The sequence below is a fragment of the Falco rusticolus genome, chromosome 1, assembly GCF_015220075.1.
Source record: "Falco rusticolus isolate bFalRus1 chromosome 1, bFalRus1.pri, whole genome shotgun sequence".
NCBI classification, from domain to species: domain Eukaryota; kingdom Metazoa; phylum Chordata; class Aves; order Falconiformes; family Falconidae; genus Falco; species Falco rusticolus.
Window position 1 is genome coordinate 92,880,403 of NC_051187.1, and position 27,991 is coordinate 92,908,393.

A 27,991-nucleotide genomic window follows, 5' to 3' on the forward strand; every position below is an offset into this window, starting at 1 on the left:
TTTAAATAAAATTCTAAAAATAATCGTGACATTTATCCAGGAAGTACAATGATGCCAGATTGGCCCTTCAGACATAAGGACAGGTGTATTTTGCAAAGAACAGTTAAAAAAGCAATTGAGAATAAAGAATGAATTTAGCCATGTGGTGCTTCTGTGTCTTGGGAATTCTGAATTTGAGAACTGATGTCATAAAATATCAGTTATTAAAAGGTCTTGCAGCAGTGGTATTCACAGGTTTTATTACCCCCAGGACAAAATTTCTAACCTTGCCTTGGAACAGGGCCCTTTTAGTGCCTGATAGATTGAAACTCCATCAACCAGAGAATGCCTTTAACACAATATTGAATTAAACTTGTAGTACTACCAACCACAGATGGAACTTCATCTGTTGTAACAGCTACAATATTTAAGAAGCCTCAGCCATTGCACTGAAAACATTTAAGCAGCCTTTAATATATTTTATGTTTGTCTTATTGTAACCACCAACTATAACTAAGACTTTACAGCTGTATTCTGATCTGAACAGAAAAAGAAGATAGTAAGTTTTCAAAATTACTTTAAACTGATCATTTACAGGTTTATCCATGGTTCTGCTTTGCAGAAACTTTTAACACTTCTGCTGAAAACATATGAATAAATTATTACTATAAAAATAATAAATATTTTTGTTTTAATATTTTACATGAGAGAATTTCCCAGCTTATGTGATATCATACTTTTAGAACAGTTTCAAGTATGAATACATTTTTTAAAGACTTAGGGATGACCTGTGGTGTTGCTGAGCCTGACAGCGAAACTCCCATTGACGCATCTGCTGGCCAGGATTTCACATCAGTCTTCTGGACTCTCATCCAACGCTCTTTGGCCTGTGGTGCCCTTTTGGGTTGATCCTGAAGTGCCTGTGAGCCACATTCAGCACCAGCTACTGACAAAAATACCTCCATTGGAAATACAGTAGGGAATTTATATCTGCCTATGCAGTTGGGTAGGTTGCATCTGCAAATACAGTTGGCAATTCAACACTCCTTGCAGATTTTCACTCCGACCTTTTTCAATCATAAATATGTCAACCATAGAGCCAGGTAGTCTGTTGCTGGGGTAACTTAGAATGTACAGTAAATACCAATAAATCATCACATACTCCATATTGATACTTAATACAATAGACAGATTAAACACTACCCACATTTTGACTTTTCCTGGTTTTGATGAATTAACTCAGGGTGTTAGGAAACGGAGTTTTGGGTACTTCCTTTCAGAGGGGAATAATTTGTTTTAAGCTTAAAAAAAACAAAAACCAAAAACAAACCAAAAAACAAAACACTAAAACAAAACAACAAAAAAAGTTGAAAACTTCGGGGAGAATATTTAACAGTTTTGTCCTCGGCCAGGAGAGGTCACCCTTGTGCGTGGCATAAAATGAATCTGAACCCTTTACCCCTTGCTCTAGGTCACTGTGAAATAGTGGCTTTGGTTTAAATGAAAAATATCATATGCATCCTTTCCTGATCTTGGGGGAGTTTTAGAATCCGGACTGGACCCAGGTTCCACACCCCAATCATTTGTTTACTGGGCACAGTCGTTCTGCTGGTGGTGCAGGTATCTTTCAATCCCTATCATTGTCTGAAGCTCTTCACTTGTTTCTCCCTGTGACATGATTCACTTGATTAGCTCGTGTAGGCTTAAATGAGGGAAAATGTCTCTAAGATCAATATAGTTATGTTAATTCATAGTTGGTGAAAGGTGAAAAATGAGCTGATATCTTTCAAGATATAAATTTATTTTATTATTTAATATTCAATTTTTTGAAAGAATTGTTTTTAACTTTACAAAACTTTTCTTTAAAACAAAACTATTACTATAAATTTTGTTTACTCTCCTGCTGTTCAAAATTGGAGATGCAAGAGATGTCTTTTTATGACTACTGTGCATTCCTCTCCTCCGTAATTGGGTGCAGGGATTTCTAATGCAAATTCAGTTCATCCTTCCTGTCTCTGGGCACAAAACGATGACTGCTCATCTGGGACTTTTTTCTTTCTTTCTTTCTTTCCCTTCTGTAAAAGAAAAGCAGTGTCCTTTCACACATGTAACCAAGATCTGGAAGTCTGCCAGCTTCTGTCTGACTCATCATTTTCAAAAGATACTGTGAATGCTGGGAATCAAATTCTAGCTGTGAGACTGAAGGTAGACACTTGAGTGCCAAATTCCATTGCCACTTTACCATTCGAGCTCACTTTAATGAACGAATGCAAAGCAGAAAGCAAAACAACTCTTTCTGTTGCTACCTTACTACCAATTGTCACAGAGCCAACATGGCTTTTTATACTAAGAATATGAATAATGTACAAAAGAATTTTAGAAAAATACCTTTAGGCTAGAAAACTGAGACTAGTCTTAGTATTGTTTTTCATGAAAATAAGACTTGCTTTGAAGTATTTATGATACTTCCTTACTATTCCCTTGGCTATATTTTGTTTTCATAATGTTTATTCAGTTAACTTAGTTATTTTTGTACTTGTCTGGTCTTAATACCTTCTCTTTCCCCCCCCTTTCTTTTGATTCATTTTTTTTTCAGTTTTCTCAGACTGATTTATCTCTGTCAAGAATTGCAAGGTGTCGGACATAAATCCATTACTTATGGTATGCCCATTGCTGCAAAAAAATGTGTTTCACATGAAGCTGATCTTTTTTTTTTTCTTTTCAGTTTTTAAACACTATTTTCTATTCATGGTACATGAGGACTAATCTTTAAGCATAGAAAAATATAACCTAGGTGTTTAATTTTAAAATCTGTGCAGTCCTAAGTAAATGTTTATTTCCATAGAGTTCGGGAGGCAGTACTACTGGGGGTGTTCAGATATCGTAAGTACTAGCCATAACTTTCAATCCGTATGTAAATTAAAGTTATGCCTTCAGAGACCTCCTTACTCGTTTTTACAACAACAGTTGTGAAAAGTTTAGGCTTTGGTTCACATTATTTTAATACATCTTGAATGGTGGGAAAAAATATTGACAAAGTATCAGTGCAGACAACCAACGTTGTCTGGAATGACAGCCATAAGAGGCTAACATTCTCACTAGATCTATTTAAAAATAAATTACTTGTTCTTTTGCTACTTGAACATGACATAGGGACTGGAAAAATCTAAGCAAAAGCGTTAGTGTTTAGATTGCTGGGTCTTGCAGCTTACATATCTTGTGGTAGAGGGTTTTTTTTTCTGTATTTAGTTGACTCATTTCTTAGGTTTGTACTATCAGAGATGACTCCCAAATGGGACTGAGATTTTATGCTTCCAATCACTGTTCTGACACATAAACACATATAAGCTTAAGCCACTGAAGTTAAGGACAAAATTCCTGTTGATCTCAGTAGGTTCAAGATTTCACCCCAGGCATCTTGGGAGATAGTACTAGCACTTCATAGCCTCACTGTGTTTCTTTTGACAGAAACTAAAACAAAGACATATTTTAAATCTTGTTGGTTTTAAGCTGGTGTATTGCCACGACCCACATTACTCATTATATGTCTTTCTGAACATTGAAAATTATTCATTTCTGAACATTGAAAATTATTCATTTTCTGAACATTGAAAATTATTCATTTTTTGCAAGAAGGGAAAATTGCAGGCATCTGTATACTATGCAAAGTGTGTATTTATATATGTATACATGATGTAACATTCATCCTGTTCATTCATTTAAGTCTATTGAAATGATTGTTTGAGCAAAACCCCTATTTTTTTCCTTCATTTGACAATAGGGGTAGATTAGAAACTGCTTGAAATGTCAGGCTGAACCTTGTGGTTTAGTCAGAGGAAACTGCCTCAACCTCCTTGTAAAAATCACAGCAACTCCTTCCCTTCATGTGTTGGAACTTGAATAATATTCAGCCTAAGATTCAGATTTACTTTGATTAAATGTAAATGTATTTAATAATGCATAACGTAGCTCAGCTGTGGTCTCAAAGGTGTGTATGGTAAGAACAAACAACACTTTCATATTCATTCCTTAAGTTACTCAAATGAGAGAACTAGAACTGTTTTCATTGTTACATATTCTCTGCCTAATTTCTGCAAATCCAAAAATTAACATGTGTTCCCAAATTAGAAAGTGAGCAAATTACTTGTTTACCTTCTTGTGCTTAGTTTACGCACACATCTCCAATCATACAGAAAAGTTACTTTGTCAACCAAAAAAACCCATTAACCTGAATGAAAGTATTCCACAATGATCCATGGATCTATGAATCGCATGTATTATATGGATCTAAGATGGTGTGTTCCTTGTGAACACTAGAGAGTGTAAAAGAAACAAACAAGCACCCTTTACAATGTTCATCACATCTTTTTCAGATTAAAAACCGAGCTCAACATCTGCTTAATTTAAATACACAAAATATTATTTTGCTTACTGGAGACACCAGCCATTTTTCAACTACTACTTGGTAAAATTATTGACTTGATATTGTCAGTACACATCCAAAAGAACTAAACATGACAAAATCTAGAGGCTTTCAAAAGAAGACTTTCCCCTCTCGATTTTCTTACTGTGCTTTTAACGGGCAGTTTCCCTGTAACTTTCTATCAAGTTTTGGTATGAATTATGTTGATTTGAAACTGAAATAACCATATGGAAAATTGGGTACTCCTGCATTCCTTTCCCCCCCACCCCCTCTTTAGACTGTTGTATGTTTCCTGTAGATCATAGCTGCTTTTCAAAGATGATAACAGTATTATATGGTCTGTGTGGGGTATGCTATGTTTAATGCTCCACTTTTATGTAATTCAAAGTTTTCCCTGAGCCTCCAGTACACCGCAATGTGATAATGACCAAGTACCTTTTTTTCCCTCCTGTTTCTGTAACAAATATTACACACTGAACACTGTTTGACAAAACAAATATCCACCCGAGGTAGAATTGATCATCTTATTAATCAAGTTGGGCATTAACAATCTTGCTAACTGAGAAAAGGCATTATGCAGCCAATGTTTGAATGTGAATTCAAGGTTACAGCAGTTCAGTCTAAACTGCATTATTTGACAGAGAACCGTGGGCAAGATTTACAATATATCTCTCTACTTTATAAATGGGACATTTATTATATTCTTCTAGATGCTCCAAGGAATAATGCTCTTTAGCATTAGCTGTTGAGATTCTGCTGAACATCAGTTTTTCTGTAGACAATGCTGCTTGAGGCAGAGCTCTAACAAGACATTGACTTCCACATCGCCTCCAAATGCTCCTTATTTCTTCCTTCCTTGCATAATCACCCTCACCTCTAGAATATTCTGTTTCAGAGGATCTTCAGACTTGTTCCTGAATGAAAGAAGTGGAAAACACAGCATTTATAGCCACAGGACTGAATGTTCTTTGTTCTCATTCAGCACAAATGAACCCAAGACACAGAATTTCTTGGTACGCAGATATCTCTACACCTCTGTGCCATTCTGGTAGCTTTTGGGAAATATCATCCATAGAGCAGTAAAAAACAGAGACAAGAGCTTGAATGTCCAAATTCAGCTGTCAGAATTTTTTTTAAAAAAAGACTATTGTAAACCATCATTAGAAAATACCATATCTTCAACAGGTAAAAAAATATTTTATGAAAACCCTTTGCCAGCCTGCCCAGCCACCCCATCCTTCCTGTCACAACACTTTTCCAGAAATGAAAAATGTCACAAATATGTGATATGCTGGAAAGACATTTACAGAGACTTTTTGCATTCAGTATTATGGTTTCATCAGCTCTTACCTACTAGGTTTAGTTGAAGATACTACTGTTGCCTCTGTACTCCCTTCTGCCTCTTCAGTGACAAGAGCCAGAGACAAGACAGACTTCACTTTGGCGGCAAGAGTTCTCAGAGGCTGAGCTCCTGCAGGGGTCCTACAGCAGCGTGCAGACTCTTTTCTTGGGTACTCTAGAAGTGAAGTACTAGCATCAGCTGTGCCTCTGCTCTAAGTAGATAACAACAACAACCATTCCCTGCCCTGCCCGCCACAAAAAGCAGTACACTGTAGAAAAATGCATGCTCCTCTTTCAAAAAAAAAAAAAAAAAAAAAAAAAAGAAAGAAAGAAAATAATTAACTATGGTCATGAAAAACATTTCCACAATCCAATTTATTTATTTATTTTTAAGAAATCTTGTGATTTCTTTATATAGCTAGAGATTTTTTTTACTTTCTTTTTAGACTTTTATACCATCAGTACCCATTTGTCTAGAGGCTAGATAGGCATCTGTGTAACTACATCTGTGTAACTTGTAAGAAACACTTATTTTCAAGCGGGTCATGAATAACTGTCTTGTTCATACTTACTGTCCTTTTCAGTTTGCATTCAGTTCCAGGTGCAACTTCATGGTAAGGCAATGCATACTTTGAAGGGAGGACATATTTCAGTAGAGGTCAAAGAAAGGCAGGGAAAAGATGGATGGATGCTAATATTTTCAGTGCTCATGTCTGAACCATTTGTCATGGGAAGAATCAGTTACCTTGTATTACAGCTATATCTTTGACTTGACTGCAGAGCTAGTCTTTGGTCTTGTCTTAGGCATATTGTTTCAAAACCGGTGCACACAGCACAAACATACTTAAAGGCTGTGAGGCAAGTGGGCATAATAAGCAAAGCAAATTTTCCAGCCAAGAAAATTTTTGGCACATCATAGAATGGGGGTTTTTTGGTACATTCTTTAACCTCAATATTTTCACAAAAAGAATGAGTGCCTCCTTTTTCAGTAGTCCTGCAAATGCATATAACAATGGAAAAATAAAATCTCATATGGAGATATCATATCAAAATACAAGCACTGAAACGTTACATGTCTCTAGGTATATAAAATAAAAAGAGATAAGACAGGAAACAAGGAAAGGCAAAGAAAGGCAAGAAAAAGCAGACAAAAATCATGCCAGTGAGACAGAAGACTTTTTCTGGAGAATGACTGAGTCTCTGGTAACATGTTAGTAAGTTCAGGAATATGTAAAAACATTTACAGATTCATTTTTGCAACTACTTTTCTAACTCTGTTACAAAGAAGAGTACTTTTCATATATTTAAATTCTAATCAGGCTTCTAGCACATTTTCCATTAAGCCGTTCTCCTTGTTTTATGAACAGGATTTGAAGAACTAGAGAATTCAGACAGGAAATGTTATCATTCATTTACTGATCTTTGTTGACAATTCGATTATCCTCCTACCACCAGAGCAAGCTTTTCAGTATGTTGATGAGTAATACGATGCCAAGTTTAGTGTAGCCAAAATGACAACAAACACGTTAATGAACAAGGCTGTAGTTATTTCAAAACTGCTGACCTGACTAATATATAAGCAAACAGAGGGAAGTTATAATACGTTAGAGTGTCTTATTTTGAAACCCATCTTCTGTAGCTAAGACAATCTCAAATAATATTGGTATAAAGAATACCTGAAGTTGCACAACTGGGAGTTTTCAGTAGTATTGAGAGTAATTAGATGTCGAGCTACCAGTAAAATTTAACAGTTGAATGTGAGATGGGAAGATAAGCACATGTGGGTTAGGGTACTTTCATGACTGCAACTTAGCTCTCCTAAAGCAGACACACAAAACCAGAACAGGCATTTGAATTAAACTCCAGTCCTTCCCAACAGGAAGTACTATCGCTTCACAATTTATGCAGCAATCTTTAACAAGAAAAGAAAAAAGAATGGAAATACACAGGAAAGTATGCAGAATACTCCAAAGAGGAAAATTTATGCCAGTTCTTAACCAATTGTTTACAGGGACAGGCTTTCTGCCTTCCTCCTAGGCACAGGAGGCAGGAAGGGGTGTGGGTCAGCCTGAGAGCTACTCGGGGATAGATCTGCCAGCAGGCAGAGAGATGGAGCAACTGCTTCTGTGCCTTCCTCTTGCAACACTTGGAATGTAGTCAAACATGGAAAAGCAGAAGGGAGATGTGCTCGGCCCTGCTAAAACTTAGCTACAGCAAAAAGTTCAGGACTGAGTTCATCTGGAGCATACAGCTCGACTACTCTAAACTGAAATAAACTTGGCTACAGAATTACAGAACTGTTTTGGTTATAGTTGCCCACATACCCTGTGTGATCTAGGTGAAGCAGAGTAGTTGGCACATCTACTCAAGGATTTAGAAACTAAACTGAAGGATCAAGTCAGCTCTAACATTTTTTAACTAGTGAGGGTCTCAGGAGAAAACTTTGTAACTCTCTGTAATGCCTTCAAGCATTAGAAAGAAAAAAAAAATGTATGGAAATTTATCTTACAGTGCCTTCGTTATTGCTTGTTACCTCCTTCTTACATGTTTCCACCACTGGGTTATACTGCTGCTGCAAGTGGCTATGAAGACAAAACTAAAAATATTTTAACAAAGTTTCTTATTTCTGGGTGGAATGAACCCTATTCCAGTGTCCATTGTATACAACTGCCATAAAAAACTGTAGAAAAGAAAGAGATCCATAGTTGTATTATAAATCCCACAAACTATAATTCATAAAAGTTAAAAATAGATTCATTTAGTCACTGGAAACTTCTAGTATAATTCTCTGATTAATTTTGGAGATACATATATATATATATATATATGGGATTTGGGGAGGCTTCAACATGAACTTTCAGCTCTGTAATCATTGAAACTGTTGTTTATTAAGAACAATAGTGATATACAGGCCAGACATTTGGTTATGACCATGATTGGATTGAAGATAAGTTTTGAAAGTCACCATTGAACCTTTTTAACCCTGTTCTTCTCTGTAGCAGCAATTCTTCCTACGCTCAGATGGAGAAACATAAGAGCTGGTTTAATGTATGCCAGGCTCTGAAGGATGCAGAGCTGTTTAAAAGCACAGCCTAAGATCAAAGTGCTGCTGTTTCATCCATACACCCTGGTTTTCATCTTCATTCTTTTTCCCCTGTCAGCAGCAGAGACACCAAATGTATTAAAAACTTCTATTCCACCAGGAGATGACTCTTACTCTCTGATCACTCTTAGATACTTCTCCTGAATTACTTGGCCTTTAAACCAGATGGCACTGATAGTTCAGAGCAAAGCCAATGTATTGGAAAATTTAGTGTGTTCCATTTCTCACTTTTATCTGACTACTGCATAGCTTTTATTTTTATCCCAGTTTCTAAAGGGATGTGTTAAAAACAAGAATGTGAATTGTGCATGACAAAAGATACTGCATTAGATTATTGCTGTCATACTATAAAAGTTCCCTTCTGCTTGCGTTTATATGATGCATTAAAATAGATATAATCACATACAATTAGATGAGACTGAATCAAGAATAAATCTTTTGTCAGTGGGCCTGTCAGTCTCATGGTGCCTTTTGTGGGAACAAGTTTTCGGTACCTTTCTTTGACCTAATAGCTAAAGTTCATGATCTTATGTAAATAAATTGATAATGGACTGATTTCTTCTAAACTGTTGTCTTTTTATATGAAAAAAAAAAAAGTAGTTTTATTGAACTTTGAGAGTAACGAGGTGGGAGAAAATATCTCTTTTTTTCAGCATTCTAAGGCAAAGTTTTGGCCTCAGAATTCTCTCTTTCCTCCAAACTGTTCTGAGAATATAGCTTCTTTTTGTTTTTTCCTCCAGGCTCTGACAGATGTTTGCCAATGGATTTAATGGCTGTATGATAAAACATGATATTCACTTATCTATTCTACCAGAATTTACTGGCTCGTAGCAGGAGAGGCAGAAGGAAATATGCCTTGTCACCTCAGTGAAGTTCACAGCTCAACATTAATTCAAATAGCAAAAGGCAGTGGATTTATGGTAAAAAAACAAGCCTATGAAGAAACGCTCATGAGGGGTGGGCATGCATCTGTTCTAGTACATTCAGCATGAGCAGAGTGGCAAGGCACACAGCCAAAGTTACCAATGTTGTAAACCAATGCAACTAAATCTAGTGCAGTCTTTAGCTTCTCTGATCAGGATGCAATTTGCTTCTCAGGAACAGATAACCTTTCACAGAGGGTATGAAGGCTAACATACACCTTGAAATCATTTTGTTTTGTTTTGTTTTTTCTTTGAATAGAGACTTTGGGTAGAGAATACCTTTCCTAGACTACAAACAATTTGTGTGGTCTAGAAGCTTGCAAAAAGGAAAAACTTGCTGCATAGCTCTTCATTACTGTGTTATCCCATCTTCTGCTAGATCCAATGGGGTATGATCCAACCGAGAACCATCACATCACTCTGATACTTTCCTTAGCCCACTTCTGCAGCACCATAATTTGATTGTCATCAGCAGAGATATTTATGATTTTACAGGCAGAAATGAGAGAAGAACCAGATTCAGTGGTAATTTGCCTGGGCCGTGCTGAACTAAAAGTAGAACAAGTGGTATAATACTGTGTATTGCTGGATTTTCACACCTACATGAGTGTCATGAATGAATGGTTTAGGTTAAGTCACTTAGAGAATCACCATCAAAGCTATGAGAGAAATAGTTTTGGTAGGAATTTGTGGGAGTGCAACTTCACAAAGTTTGATGGCAAGGTTCGCTCTATTACTTACTACATAAATCACATAAAGAAGAATCAAATTAAAATTGAGCTGGATTGTGACTAAAAATGTAAAAGGGTAAGGGAGACCTTCCCACTGAGTCATGAGGTTCAGTGGACCTCCTTGCTTTCTGAACTCTTAATAGAGCTGAGGTGCGGCTAGATCAAATCCTAGACTTAGACTTGGTCAATGGTTTGTGTCTAAAGATAGAATGAATATTCACAGATTGAGGTTGATCGTAGGATTTCGGGAGCACTTAATCGTTAATTAATTTATCATTTACAAAGTGAATCAAATAGGATTTACTTAAATTATAATAGTGGCTTATCTATGGATTCAAAATGGTAATACTCATACTATATTCATTATGAAATTACTAAATCAATTCACACACACAAACACATAGACACAAAGGAAAAGAAATATAGAAATATATGTACAAAGGTATACCTCTTAAAAGTTCCCCTTGAGTTCAGTGAAATACTCACATTGAAAGCCTTTGTATTTGTCAATGGCTGAAGGATTGAGCCTTGAGAAGCAGGAAAATCATCCTAGGTCCCATCATCAGCTTTCAGTGGTGGTCCCCCTCATATGGCAAATTTGGGAGTTTGTGAGCTCTGAGAGGTATCCCATCCAGAGGGAGATGCTGTTCACAGACTGCTGCGTCTGGAAGATCTCAGTGTGCCTCACTTAGGACCTTTGTTTATAGATTCAGAGATGACTGGCTTTAGCCATCAGCAATTTTCTGTCCTGGCTCAATGTGAGTTGGTAACTAATGGAGTTTTTCTCAAAATTCCATTGACAGTGGTATGATACCACTCAAGTGTTCCCAGGCTTGTTGTGGATGTTACGGTCCAGACAAGGAATGCTCCAAGGCTAGCAGGTGTTGCTGCTGTTGAGATAAGGGACGTTTCGGGTACAGCCAGTGCAGTTTCCCACCTCAGCCGTGCGGGAGTTGCTCGGATGGTCAAGGGATGCTTACTTGCCCAGCTCAGCACATGGAGGCTCAGGCCTAACAGGGATTCCTGAGATTCTGAGATTATAGAGCGGCCCAGGGGAGGGGGGGGCATACACCACCGCATTAGGGCATCCAACTGTGAGTGCTATGAGTAAAAGCTATGAGGGCACTGTAAAAATCAATAAGAATGTGATTCAAAATTTGCTGGGATTCTGACCCAATGGGAACATATCTGTTTAACTCAGCAAGCTGTGAACCAGACACTAAAGGTGCGTTTCATGCTTTCTGCTGTCAGAACAGCTTCTTCCCTTCTGCAGCTCCTTCCCACCATACATGCCTATTTGCCTTCTGTCAGTGAGCATTTCTCTTTCCCCATAGTGAACTAATTAAGATATCAGTAAAGAAACACTGTTCCCTCCCTCCACCCCTCAAATGAATATTTTCTGATCATCAGCTCACCCACTATATATCAGATGAACAGCAGTGACAAAGATGGGAGAACTCTGTAGATGAGGATGAGAAAAGGAGAGTATTGTCTTTTTTGGTGGGGAACAGCTATTAGGCTTGCTAATGTCTGATGTGAAATCACAGACTAAATCTTTAGGATGGATTTTGACAAGAATAAGCAAAGTAGGACTTGATACAACAGAATGGTACAAAGTACTCTGGCCATAAACCAGGCAAAGACACCACCCTGAATTTAGCTTTAAGGAGTACCATATTGGACTCAGCATTTGGGATGGAAAGGAAAAAATAAATTCTGTAGGCTCCTATTTAAATCCCAGGCTATATTTTTATTTGCAAATGTAAAAAGTACAGATTATTTTTTTTCACTTACAGCCATGGGGTGTGCGTGTGTGTGGGGGGGTGGGAGCAGGGAGGGGAAGAGTCATTCAGCCAATTGGGCATTAGCTTTCAGGTTTTGTACAAACTGCAAAAGCTATTGATCACAACAGCTTAAGAGATAAAAAACATTTTTTAGAGAAAATACGAAAACTTGAGTTAAATATAAATCTTGATATTTTCTAATTATTAATTTATATTAGAATCTTCAGATCACTGTTAGCTTATTTGGCTGGAAGATACTTCATGATCCTCACTATCCTGAGTCATAATCATAGGAGAAAATAAAAGAGTAATTCTATTTATCAGTATAATAACACTCTTATAACACCAATATTAAACTATAAATATGATTTTTTATCAATTTAGAGTATCACATCAGCTGTGGTCTATGCAGTGTTACTACTTGACCAATTCTGATTCCTGATACAAAGAAACTAAATTGGCAACCTCTGTCTTAACAGTTTTGAAAGTTTTTGGGGTTTTTTTCATCTGCAAAGCAAAACAATTAATACAGCACTGTAAATGCTACACAATTAATCATGATCAGCACTCTGCAGATGCCTTGCGGGGAAGCCTGCCAAGCAAGCCCACCAGCACTACTTTGATGACCTGACCTAGTGTGATGAATGAGAGGATTCCAGTTGGTGAAAGACAGCAAACCTGGCCTTAAATGTATGGGCGTGCAATTCCAAGGTATGCGTATTTGACAGCCAAGAGTACTGTCTCACTGGATGGATACCTGTGGAATTGCATAGGGGAAAGTGACAAATTAACTAGTGCGTGCTAAAGCATAATGACTGATTTATGCTTGTAAAGCGGATAAATAACAGAATGAAAGCAAAGACTATTTTTTCTCATGCTGCCAGTGGTGTTTCTCTGACAGTCCTATATTTCTTCTGAGAAATTCAATTTTAATACTATATCTCAGATAAAGATTCCGGACATACCACACACATTAGCTGAAATTCCATTCCATTGCTCATCCTCCTCTGCCTGTCTGCAAAGCCTACATATTTTCAGTATTCCTCATTTTTCTTGAGTTCGATTGTACTGTACAAATGCTGATCAAATCATGCTCTGTCATACCACAATAACATAAAAAATTTGAACTGCCCATTTTTAGAGGGTATATAATGCTGATTTCACAGATGTGTATCATTAGGCAACCAGACACACAAAAATGTGCACCTGAGGTCAAAGCCTGCATAATTTTATTTTCTTTCCTTCTTTCCCATATGTGATCACTTGTGTCTCAGGATGCTGCAGCTTTTTTTTTATCTCATCATCCTCAAACGCAAAGCAAGCTTGATAACTGCCAAAACTTGCATGTTCTGCAGCTTCACAGCTGTGATACATATGCTTGAGTGGCAACGACAGGAGAACATCATATTAAGTCAAGCTCAAAATGAGAAGCTCTAGGCCATCTCCAACTAAGGGACTGCAAAAAATGATGAGATGATCAACTAATCTGATCTTAAAGAGTCTGTAGAGACAGAGAGAATCATTCCAAATAGTCCTCAACGCAATTAGAGAATTAAGGGAAAAGCAGAGGCAGGGCTAATGCAGTAAACATCGTTCTAACATAAGGTGGGCAGAAGAGAAAGAATGAGTGTACTGGGAACAGAAAAGGAACAGTTTCTGGTTTGATATGAACATTGAAACAATAAACAAGGAAAGAAGTGCCTTGGGTAGGAAATTACTGGAGGAAAGACACTACTGCAAAACCTGCAAGGTATTTAGTGACCCGTATTATTATGTTTGGACAATGAGCTAAACAAACTGAAGTTTTTAATTATACTTTTAACTTTATAAATATAAAAGAAATAAGGGTTAGCTTTCAAAATCATTGGCAATGTTTAGCAAACCTCAGGCTCACATCTGAATGGCATTATGTCCTGATTGGCTCCTGACTGTGTCTTTACAGTTAGCCAAAGCAAGCAGTACAATTTTTATTTCTCTGTATGTTTGAGATATTATTCCCTACAGTGAAGAAACATAGAACCTAATATAGGAATAAAAATGATGTGTAAACAGCAATGACTTATTTATAATCATTGCTTTTACTGATTTTTTTGACATGTGAATGTGTTCAGCTAAGGAGGTCTGAGGACTGACATTGAAATGAATCACTTTATCTCATCATGTGCAGCTTAAAACATAATAAATGTGTTATTTATTTCTGTAAATATGCTTACTAAAGGACTGGAAGAGCTATGTGAGGAACTCCTAATAGGCCAAAGGGATGTAATACTTACTTTTTATTTATTAGGAGAAATCCTGCATTTACTTATTTTAACAGAATTCTTAATCTTTGGCAATGCATAAATATTAATAAAGGGCAAAAGGCATACCAAATCTGTACATCTGCAAATTCCAAACCATATATTATCATACAAATTTTCAACAGGGCTAAATCCAGTCACCTTCCTGCCAGACTGATTAAAGATGAGAATATTTAGACAACCAAAGTTGTGGAAAATCCACTGCTGGAGTTCACTGAACATGTATGGTGAATTAGAGACCTCATCAGCTCACTGAAAACCCTAAAGCAGAAGCATCTTGCATCATGCCTCTAACTATCCATTTTGCCTGCCTATTTTGCCTATCATTGATGACAGACTCTAATTCTAAGCAAAGTTTCCTGGTTTCCTTTCCAAATACCTAAGACAAAAAGATATTCTGATGATGATGCAATGTCTCATTCTCTACTTTAAGGTATGGAATTAATTTGCATTCTTATATCTGTTTTTAATTATTTTCTGTATTAATATAGGCTCTCCTGAGCTAAATTGTTATTTTCTGTCCACATTTTAAACCCCTGTTGGATGCCCTTTTATTATTTTGCAGTCTTCCCTCGGGTACATAACTTCTCTCAATTTATTAGCATCTGCAAATTCTGTTAATGAGCTGTTTGCTTCCACCTCCAGATCACTAATGAAGATTAAATAAAGCTGGATACTGCACTAACCCTTTGTATCCTGATTCTCCAGGATATCACACTGTTGATCCAAATGAAGTGACAGCAACATAAAAGCAGGGGAACTCTGGAGATTCAAACCCTGTGGTTTGAATGTGCCTATGTCACTGTTATTTGGCTCTGCATGTCTCTACATTTTTTAGTAATTTCATAATCCATAGGCTAAGAGGAATTCTGGAATTAATGTTGCAAGTAATGCTACGTGACAGAGTGTGGGGTAGCTGAATAATAATAAATTATGATGCTTTGGCTCTCCAAGTAAGGCTATTTCAACGGTAGATTGTGGGATCTTTCCTGATTCTAAGTTAATAACATGCTGTAACTTACAGATAATCAGAAGTACGCAGAAATAATAAATTTGATGTTAAGAATGGTTATAGGTTATAATATTAAACTTATCTTACAAAATTTTGGGTTAGCAGTTCAAGGAAGTGTAATCTGAAACAGGGAGAGTCACTTAAGTGACGCAATCTGTTAAATACCGTGCTAAAGGAACCTGTAGTAATATAGGAAAAAGTAATGCTTCGGAGTAGAAAACCTTGAAATAGAGAAGGAAATAGACTGATGGCATCTTTAATGCAAAGAAATGGAAGCATGTTTAATGACATCAAGGAGACTTAGAAATTAAAAACAAAAGGAAAGCATTCTGCTTTCTTAAATATTTCTAAATAATTATTAAGAATATATTTCTTAAAATGTGTTGACCTTGAAACACCAAGAAAACCCTGCAATTTTCTCAGAGCTCCTCTGTAAGATGAGGTCATGAGGTGCCACATGACAAAATCCTCTTTCCTGTAAATGTCCTCATTGTTTTCTCTCTTCTGAAAAATACAAGTGATATGCACCAGAGTATTTCTGGGAAAAAAACCCTTTTGACCTTGTAAACTGCATATCAAGATCCTCACATAACCAATAGTCCCAGGACTAATACCACATACCTTGGGGGTCTTTGACTGGGGAATGTTCATAGGTGACAGATAGGAAAAGCTTCCAAGGAGTTCCATGCCACTGCTGCAGTGTGTAAAGGGTACATGTTGCACCTCTACTGGCTTACTAACCTCGTGTGCCTAGGAGACTAGATCAACCCCTAAGCACACAGGCCATGTCTGTGCCAAGACAGTCACTGTATCATGCCTCTAGTCTTCATATTAGAGTCCACTTGGGCTTCTTACAAGCTTCTTCAGTAATTTAAAAGGCACATATCAGTTTTCCTAGCTCCCCTGCTTTTCTAGACAACATCATAGGGCTGTTGGATTGGGGTGGTTCCAAACTAGCAATGGAAATCTACCACAATTGATGCAAAAGCTCAGTGAATGATTTTAAACTATGGCTCACAAGGCACTAAAAATATTCAGCTATGAAATCTGGAATCTCACTTAAAACTCACCAGCTAATGTAAAGAAGGTATAGTCAAGATTTTCAGTAAGATGTCTGTGCCTGAACAGTATGGGGAATCTGTATCAGCAGAAAACAATCCCTGCTTACATCTTAAACTTCCTAGAAGCTCTGTAGTCATTCATTTCCTCTCCCTGTCCCTCACTTCCCATCTTGTTGCTTAATGACTCATCGAAGAGTGAAGAATTCCGTAAAATGCAATTTGCTGTGCCATGTACAGCCATGAGCTCCCTTAAGAGCAGTGTAGTCAATACAGTTTTGTCAACAATGAATGGCACAGGAACATTTATTTATTTATTTATCTATCTATCTATTTATTTATTTATATATTTATTATTTACTTATTTATTTGCTTTCTGGTAATCTGTTTAAGATTTTCTTTTACATATTTCTGTGCTGGAATGCATGACTGGAAGAAGAAACATCAAACCCCCAAACATTTGCAATTCATGGAAGCCATGTTAATATCTTAAACTTCTATAAACAAAGAAATAGTCAAGAGCCTGGAGCTATGTGCCCTTCTGAAAAGCATCTGGAGATTATGATGGAACTCCAAGCAGCATATGTGCTGTCACTGTGAACACTACACTGTAATAAGTCTGCACTAGTATGGATTACTGCATCTACATTTAGGCCTCCTAGTTCAAGAAGAAGGTTAAGAAACTGAAGACTATCCAGCAGAGTGCTACTAGATGGCCAGAAGCCTGGAGTACAGAACCTATGAAGATACCAGGAAGGAGCTGGGCTTGTTTAGTCAGGTTAAGAGGAGGCTAAGGGCAGCCTAATAGCTGTCTACAGCTATTTGAAAGGCAATTAACAAGATGACAGACTGCTCCTCATTATCATTACATCCTCTGAATATTTACCCTGCAAAATCATGTAAGAGTTGTAAATCATAGGTATGATGCGCAGGAAAAGCTATCTGACTTTTCTGACCCACATCCTCAGTAACACATGACTGCTACCTGTTCCCTAATCTGACAGAGCATCCTCCAGAGAAACTGAATTGGAATCATGGTGGCCTCTCTATAAATTTTTAATATTTTATTTGTTTCCATGAGAAAGGTGCATTTACCATGACCAGATGCCTAATTTTCTAGTGTGAGATAAGATTATTTTAAGGACAATGTCTTCTCTCCATTCTACATGCTGAATAGGTTTGCCTCTAGTTAATGAGGAGGCAAGAGGAAATTTAAAGGCATAACCAAGAACTGTGGATAACTGACAAAACTTATGAAAAACTGCTTCGAGTTAACAGCAAATTTAAATTCTATTCTAAAATCCTTACATTATCCAGTATCCCACAGAAATAACTTCTAAAAGGTTCCAAAGCAAATTTGAAACTTCGGTTGCCCCTGATAGTGGCAAGATAGAGGCCTTAAAATAACAAGGCAATTTAAAGAATTTAAAGGCTGCTACCGCAATCATATTGACATATATATGACTGTTGCTTTCTGAACTGACTACTATATCAGTGCATGCTTTGCAGACAGAAATATATCATTACTTTTCTGGAAATATGGTTTAAAGGAAGATTTCAATGAATGTATTATGAAGTATCAAGAGGAAATCAATTAAGAACTTTCAGAAATTTTTGCACTTCCTTCTTTCTGCTGCTGGAAGCAAACAGGAGCTTTCCCATTAATTTGTATGTGATTCATAACAGGCAAAATTATCCCATTAATTTGAGAGTCATACCAAGGCATGATACTTTTGGCAAATGTATCCCAGTGGTATTGGAACATAGCTTAGTCAACAAACGGAAGTGACGAGAGACTAACTGGTAAAGACTGAACCGAAAAACAGTACAAAGTGCATATTAGGACAAAATCCTCTGAAAAGAGAATTCCAGCAGACTTTCTTTCTATAAAATTCAAGAGTAGCACTGTCATCAAATTGACAAATTGCATTCACTGGTGTAGCTAGAATTAAGAGCACTGTGTTACCATCACCAACATAATTTGTAGTGTAAGTTAAGTTAAGTCACACTGGCTTTACAGTAAACTCAATTCTCTAAAGTGAATGCAAAGACATCAAAGTGAAATGATTAAAAATGGAACTTTGAGGATGGTCAAAGTACTGGAAAACATACCTTATAGTCAAAGACTCAAAATCCATATGTTTAAAGTACCAAAGAAAAGCTTATGGAGAGATTTGATCACAGTGAATCTTAGGGGACTGACAAATTTCTTAAGGAAAAGCTCTTCAACATTTCACCCAAAAATCTAAGAAGTGCCAAATTCTAGAAGTTACTACTAGAAAAATTAAACTTGGAAATGTGTTAAGAATTTTAAATACTAAAAGTTATTAGGCTTTGGAACTAACTGTTAGAAATATTGTGAGTTCTCTATCTCTTATAGTGTTTTGCTTTTAGTAGTAAGTCATCCACTAACTAGTTAAAACAATAATTAATACAGGGACGATCAGGGGCCTGTATTATGAAGGAGGGTGGACTACATGATCAGAGTGTTTTCTTGCTGAATGTGCTGACCTGGTATTTAATCTGTGTGTTAAAAATTGCTGGATATAACACAGATGCAAAGAAATATTCCAATGACATTTACTTGTGAATGTGATACAGAACTATTTTCTCAATAGCAGAAATGTTATCTATTGGCTTCTCTCTGTAGTAAGGATAATATGTAATTTATTGCTTGGTAACTTTAAACAAAATTTTATCAAGCTACCTTTGATATGTCGAACACCTAATGTCTTTCCAAAACTTTTCCATAAAACTGCACATACAGCTCAATTAAAACTGCAGGAATGCAAACTATTTTTTAAAGTCCTATAAGCTTTGAAAGCTTAGAGAGAGCTTAAGAAAAGTAATTTCAGAAATCCTCCTCCGACAATGTGAATGCACTAAATTAAATATAAATATACTACTTTTGTTTAAAATTCATGTAGCAAAAGTGCTTTTACAGGTTTCGCAGATAAAACAGCTGATTCAAATATATAAAGTTCAAAAGATTTTATCCTAAAGGAACTCTTTCTCTGCAGTTCACGTCTTTAAGAAAAAGCTTAGTGCAGCTTCCGTTTCAAGATCACTTCTTATAAAGGTTCAAAAGAGCACAGAGTAGACTTTGCAATATATGTTTTCTCTTAGGTTGCCTGACATTACTATTGCTCTCTTTCATTTTATCAAGTTGCTTTTTCAATGAAAACTTATCACTGAGGTTGACAAGAATGATGGCTTTTTCCCTCTCAGAAGGTGCTAAGCTGGTTAAGTTTTAGGAGAAAGGGAACAATCTTAGAAGTCTGTAAATTCTATTTAAAGTTTAAGATTTTTAAAAAATAGAATAACATTTGAAAGAAAATATGAACTTTCAAAAATATGAAATATTGCCCATTATTTTACAGTGGACCAAGCCATCCTTTTGATTTAAGAGGTGTTTCTACTTTGGGCATTTGATTTCAGATGGCTATGGGGCATTCACATTGAAGCAGTAAGGGTTTCCTGCCTATTTTACAGAAGATGAGAGACCATGTTTCGATTATTATTTTTTTAATACATTTAGTAACTCAGATAAGGGTTTCTTTGTAATTTCCTTCTCTATAAGGAGGCAAGAATGGGAAAGGCTAAACACAAAGGATGGACCAAGCATAGCCTATTTGAAAAATTTGTTTTAGGAGAACAAATATGCATTTTGTACTATAAGATTTAGAGTTTAAATAGGGGAAATGCAACATTTTTTTCTAGCCTACTCAGTAATCTATTTGCTTCATTCACAGTTCTCCGTTTGTCTGTTCATTTTCTTCTGTAATTGAACAGGCATAATTTTTAGAATCTCATATAAAGTAACACTTCTTCTACACAGTGTAGATCAAATTTCAGATCAGATTGTGTCTGGCTACACTGGCAATAAGGATAATATCGTAAGAATAAATTGTGCCTGCCTGACAAACTCTCATGAAAGGGTTGTTTATCTTGTTCTCTGTTTTTAAAGGTTAACTAGCTGGGCCTAATTTTATTAAGAGTAATCTAAATGGTTATATTTTCTTTTAAGGATGTGTATAAATTAATATTTATCTTTCTTTTAGGGTTTCAAACTAATTTCCAGTTGCTACATTTTTAATAATAATAAGAGGCTGTTGAGTAGAGACAGTTCTTGTTTTTTCTAAGAAAAACAGTGTCTGGAAAAAATTATTTTCTTGAAAGATTCTTGAAAGTTCTCAGCCCACACTTTCAGCCTGCCAATATCCCGTGCTGGACATTACATGCAAGTGATACTCAAAGCAAGGAACAGCAATAATTCTCACACAGCAAGCGGTAGGATATATTCATTTTGTATAAGAATTTATTCTGACGTTTCTATGATCTGACTCCTGGAGAAAGAGGTGTCTAAATCTAGAGTAGTGGTCCTTAACAATAGTTTTCCACTCAGACTAATGACTCAAGGTCTAACACAGAATATATTTAGAAGGGATGATGTTGCCAGCAAGAACATTTAAAAAATTGTTTCAATTCTGATTCTGTGATACTGTGGCACTCTGTCCACAGAGGACATGAGAATGATTTGTTTTCTTCCTCTTTGCAGCTTGTCTGACAACGCAAAAATTCAAACAAGGCCATCTCTGTGATCTTTGATCCTTTTCTTTGCTCTCCTTTAGATTTTGCCCTGCTAGTCAGTCTTTGTTGAACTGCTGTGTTCAAGATAGGACAAGTACTATCCTGGCCAACACTACACAGTTTGAAAAGGCCACTTCATTTGTCTTGCAGTTACATTATTTATACATGCTTATTATTTGCCTTTCATTAGCAGCGCTGCATCCGTGGCTCACAATCAGCCTTTGATCTTCTAAAAATTCTGTGGCCTCTTCTGCATAACTGTAATTTAGACCCTTCAGCTCCTATGAGACACAGCTGATTATTTATGCCTGTCAACCTCTGCATTTGTCCTTGTTGAACAGTATCCATCTTTCCAAGGATTATTTCTCCAATGTGAAGATCACACTGAATCCCAGTGCTGTACTCAAATGTGCCTGCAGTTACTCTACTGGTGAAGCCTGCTTAAGCAGAGTCTGTATTCTATGAAACAGCTGCTAATGACATTCTTGAATAGCTTCCATCCAGATCCCTGTGAAATCCTCCTTACAACATCATTCTAAGTTGACAATGAACTTCAGAACTTGCTTTTATCCATCTGCATGTTCATCTTATGGCAGTTTCAACTAGCCATGCAAGGTATTGTTAGAAATCTGAGTGAAGTCAGTATATGTGATGCTATACAGAACCTCATTAAATGTCTCAAAAGAAAATAAAGACACTTGATTATAACAAATGCTTGGTGTTTCTTACTTCTTTCTTTGTTATCTTCTAGATAGTCAGAAATAAATTGATTAAATAATTTCCAGGCATTAAAATTAAGCTAGTCTATAATTCATATGTTTCTCCTTTTAAAAAAGATCTGTGATTAAGTTTCTATGAGCCACGCTAAACTGCAGTCTGCTTGCCTTTATGTGAGTTGTGTCTACAGGGTTGGCACAGTCTACTGGATAGTAAGTGTGGGAATTAGCCATAGTCCAACCAGGGAATGACAGAATTTAGCAAAATCTGGTTTAACATCCTTGCACAAAATTCTGTGTTGCTGTGGCTGTAGTACTGACCTGATAACAGTCTTACACCTGACTTATGGTTCTGGTGTTCATAGGTACTGATGCAAAATAATCCTGGCTCAGTAGAACTATTCCCATGGCTGTCACAGGGACCTTTCACTTAAAACTTGAAACCCACCATGTGAAAACCAGAGGCTGATGGTTTTCATCTAACTCTCCTTAGCTTCAAAGTTATCATCATGCCAGTAAGCCTTTCCTCTGCTGAACACTTGGGAAACAACCATGTAATCTCATCTTTTCACCCAAGTTAGTTGGAAAACCTTACTTATTGTTAGACCATTCTTCTGACTGAAAGCGATTAAGGGTTAGCTAATGAAGTATGATCCTTGCTGCTGCTCAACGTTGCTAATATTGGTTCTTCCACTGCCTTAAAAATGTCTGAAATTCTAAAAGACTGACAATGGGGCAAGGTACACTAAGGGATAAAAAGAAAGATAAGAAAAAGGGTGGTTCTTACACTTGATACTTTAACAATAATTGTTTAACTGAACCTTCAGAAAGATTATATTTATCAGATTTCTAGCACTGTAAAATGGCAGGTTGATTTGAATGGCTGGCTCTGACCATGATCTTTCCTTTCACTTTTCCCCAAGGATGTTTAAGTCAGATCACAATCATTTATTATTGACATTTGAAAATGATTGTGGTACCTACAAGCAAGTAGGATGATAATTTCTTCAGCTGTAGTTTCACCACAGCTGTTTACATTCTCACTACCCGAAATGCAGAGATCCACCTGCCCCTCTGCCATGTTCCTCAGAGCACCTATGAGCATAGGAAGCCTTGGGGACAGGGACAGCCTGTTTCCTCAATGAATGGTCATTGGTAGGTTTGGACACAATCATTGTTGGGCCACATCAGCGTAAAAAGCAGCTTTTTTTGCATAGCTGAATTTCTTACTGAAATTATGTATGATAAAGACATTTCTAAAATGATTGTCATAAGTTATAAAAAATCCTCTTATTTCACAGTAAGTGAAGCACAAAGTCTACTCCATAAAGCATGACTCTTCACTTCTTTGACTGAGTGTCCTCCCTCTTACTACTATGTGACAATATCTTAAAATCCCATATCACTAATAGAAAAGGAGACTAATTCAAACAAGTTTTCTTTCCTTTGTGGCACCACCCAGAAAGATAAAACATGAAAATAATTAAATTGTCAGTGATTAATACTGCAGTCAATTTTATTTCAGATGAGCTTATATAAAGGAAAGAACAATGCTTACAGCCCTTACAGACAGAAAATTAGTAATAAGAAAACCCCAGGATTGCTGTGTGAAGGAAATTCAAACCTATTATTTATTTTACCTCTTTTGGCTTATTTGCTAGTACTTTCTGCAGTCTTTCCATTAAAGTCTACCTTCCGGTATAATTCCAGTGGTATTTTCACAAAGAGAAAATAGCGTGTAAAAAACGTGTACATTTGCAAAACCACCCAGCAGAAGCAGAGTGATTCAGTAGGATGTGACATATCACAAATAACTACCGTCTTGACTATTTTACAATGACTAAATTTCACTGACAACATGTATTTTAAACCACACCTCCTGAAATTTTAAAAATCCATACTGGTTGCCCATGATATTTTTTTAGTAAGAACTATAGCACTGATGCTGGTCATGTTGGAACAAGCCTAGAGGCATAAATATGGCTTGTTGAAATGGTTCAGAAATGATGTTAAAATGTGATCTAAAGTAAAAGGAAATCAGAATGTTTCCACTCAAGAGGTACTTGAAATTTATTTTTTTTTTAATACCAAAAGAAAATGCACGGTGGGTTTACAGCACCATTTATTAAGACATTACTTATTTATATAAACCGAAGAAGATTCCACCTCATGCTTTATGCCTGGGTAAGAGGTGCTGTAGCAAGGTCAGCGAGACATGGTGCCTTACCAGACTTGCCTGGGTGAGGCAGGAAAGCAGTGGTAGCTAAACATGGTTGTCACTCCGCTGAGTAATGCTTAAATATATCTCAGGCTTATGCTCTGCCAGAACCAAGTTTGTGAGGCATTACAGAGGTATTCAGAAATCCTGGCTTCTGCCAACTGCAGCCATTTGCGGAGACCCCTGAACAGCTTGGCTGAAGAGGGAAACCCCATCAGAACCTCGACAGAAAAACCTCTCCTAGTGTCAGATAAACCAGCAGTCTTTGTCCCAGACATGCCTGGAGCTTGCTACCACTTTCAAAGCCATAAGAAAACACATAAAGTAGCTCTCACTTAATTCTTAGTCCTTATGATTTTAAAGACAGACAGGCTGAAAAAAGAAGTATTTCTGGTGTCCAACTTAAAATCAGCATAATGGATTTTTAAATTAAGAGTATGGTCACAAACTCAGAGAATTATAATGGTATAGTACATGCTTCAGCTGTATTTTAATACAGTGAAATTGCACTTTGTATCAAATGATACAAGAATTGTATTACTTTATTCAAATTATTCGTCTAATAACACCTGGTATTCTGGCTATAATGTGAATAGTTTTAATTTGATATAAAGGAATTAATCTTGCTGTAATATAAGTTAGTGTGCATGAACAAGAAGTAAAATATTTTCTGTTCTTTCCCTGAGAACTTGCAAATCTGCACCTTATGAAAAGCAACCTGAAGGATAGAAGGTAAGACAATGAATAGTTTATATATAATTGACATGTTTGAACACCATTCACTGTGTTGTCTGATGGAAAAAAAATGAGTTGTTTTCCTTAAGGGGAGCATCTCTGAAGAACACAGGGTCTGCACAGCTCAGTAGTTTGCAAGTCCTTCTGTCTGACAGAATACACAGAGAGTAGCAGCTCCAGTCCCTGATTTGAATTGCCAAATACTTAATGTTTCCTATTGTGGTGACCCTACCTTTGAATGAGCAGCTACAAAAAAATCTTGGTGCAGAGAAGGTTCTTTATGTCTATTGCTTTATGACATTTCAAGTTAAGCAAAATGTGTGAAACAGAGATACCAAAAGGAAAGCTTTACCATTCATATTCAGGCACCTAAACAGGTTGACTGTTTTGTCAGCATTACCCAGCATCTGCGGAAGGCAAATTAGATTGCTTTAATTTCCAGACAATATATGATTATGAAACAGGCATATTTTGATACAGAATGAGTAGCAAATTTATGAACTTCATGCACAAAGTAGACTTTCTAGCTAGCCTACTGTTTTCATTTTCGTCCTATATCTTTTCTGTGGGTTTTCTGTTCTGAAAGCATTAGCCTTCTAAAGTTAAAGCTAACATTTTTGGTTAACCTTTTCACATGGCTTCTCTTGTTCTGCTGCCAATGTTCAAGGCTCAGCCCCTAAACACTTACTCTGTAAGAGCTATGATGACATATGAGAAAAAAAACCCTGAATACCCTTGTTTATTTTCCAGGGCTATCTTGATGCATAAAAAATTAGAGGATCTCCATAAATATATTTGAAATGTTGTCCTTTTCCTCTGAGAATTTTTGGCAAACATTAGATAGGTGGCTTGGCTGGAAAGACGACCAACATCTCTCAGGTTATTGGCTGCTGTCAGGTGGCTTGTAACTGGTAAGAGCCCTAGCTGCAAATGCTAAAAATTCTGTGTCTGAACTGAAATCTAGCAGTCACAAACTTGAGGTGTACCACCTTTTGTCACACAAGTAATCAGAGAAGTGCAAACACTTTATCATCCTTTATCAATCCTATACACACCATTACTCAGGAGGGCTCACTTTAAGGTCCAGAGTAAGATTTCAGGAGTGTAGAGTTCCCCCTCCATTCCTTTACCTCCCTCTGGAGATTCAGGCACGCTTATATCCCTGCTGTTGCCTTGTAAATTGTGCATGAGCTGTGAGCAGTTCAAGTAATGGTTCTCCTCTAGATTTCACATGTTAAAAAGATTCCTTAGATTTCAAAACCCATGAGCAAAGGATATTTTGGTTTTTTTAGTTTTTGGTCTTGTCTGGACAGCGACTAGTATGCTGGAAATAAAAGAATCAGGGGTACATCTGTGCTAGAGGTAAATGGTAATATTCTTTCCCTCATATCACAGAGGACAAAAGAACAATGCAGAGAGATATGATGGACAGTTTAACTCTGAGAAACTCAAGTTGCTGTGCTTGGAATGCAAACACAAAACAAACCTGCTCTTGATTACTGTATGTTGGATTTACATGTGTAAAGGTCTATCAGTTTCAGCCACTGCACTACATTAACTTTGCTCTTTATAGACTCACTTCCACTGGGAGCAGATCAGCCTAGGTGTACTATAACACTGCCGGAGCCAGGCTGCACCTGGCTGGAGAAGAAGCAGTAAATGAGAGAAGCCACCCAAGAAAGGGAGACTGTATTTTGTTTCTTTTTCAGTCCAGATTTGTACACCAAGTGCATTAAAAAAACCTGAAAACACACGTGCGGTTTTGGTGTTCTTTTAACTCAAACGGAGACAGTAGTCATCTATGGGGATGCAGAACTGGAAGAACCTTCATGGGCACGGACACTATTTGGAACCAAAGCAGGAAATGAATTGCTACATGGCAGTTCTTTTCAAGTCTGTTGATGTTAAGCTAACAGATGGTGGGACCAGGACCTCACACAACTTCTCTGCCGATTGCCCTGCTTACCTCAATGTGACCAGATCCATTCCCTTCCCATCACAAGAAGCTGTAACATAGACTATATCCTATTCATAACTTCAAATTCCACATAAAAGTACCACGTCACTTCCCTCTAATCATACTGAATGGTTTTCTTCAAAACCTTTTAATTTTGCAATGGTCATTTTCCATTTTGATTCTGGGCTTACTTTTAACTCCACTGAAGATGGGCTTTGCTCCCTGTACCTGTCTGCGGCATTGGCAGATAGCAATGGAATCGCTCCCAGTCTTCTATCTACTAGACTAAATATGTTTTGAATTTTTAATTCTCTTCTCATAAGGTAAATAATTTATTCATCAAATTATCTTAATGACTCTTTTCTGAATTCATTCAGTGTTTGGATTTATGTTTGTTACATAGCATTCACTTGCCACGGCCCACAGAATTCCACACAAGGAACCAGTACCATAGCACTGGTACTCACTATGCATCCTTGAAATGCTTAAGATACCATTCATCATTTTTTTGCAACCACAGCCCGTTACTGGCTCACAATAGTTTTACAATGAATTAATATTCCCAAATATTCCTCCCTGTTGTCAACTGATGAGAATCTTCCATATTTTTGCATGTTTCCTATGTCTAGAACATGAAGAAACAGGCTTTCACCATTTTTTCAGAGAGAAATTATGATTTTTAAAACAGAAAGATAAATAACTAAGAAATTACTAGTGTAACTAATCTTCTCTTCAGAATATTTCTTTATTTAGAAAAAAACTTAATCAGGTTCTAGTTCTGTCTATTCTATGGCATATTTATGAAGTTATTGAATTGTTAATGAAACTAAAATTGAAATCCAAGTTTTATTGACATAAAACATGCCAGGGTTTTAAAAAAAAAACATTATACCAAATTTCTTATATGGATTTGCTTCTCTATTTTTCTCTGTGCTTACTATAATTCATATGAAATTGAATGTTCTTGATGACTCATTTAGCGTAATTAGTTCTTTACAAATGTGTCATTACTTTTTTTTTTTTTTTTCCCAGCTCTTTATACAGTGGTCTTATCCTGTCATAGTGATATATTTATTCGCTGCTCTTTGAAAAATTAGGACGTTTAATCAAAATGTTCCTTA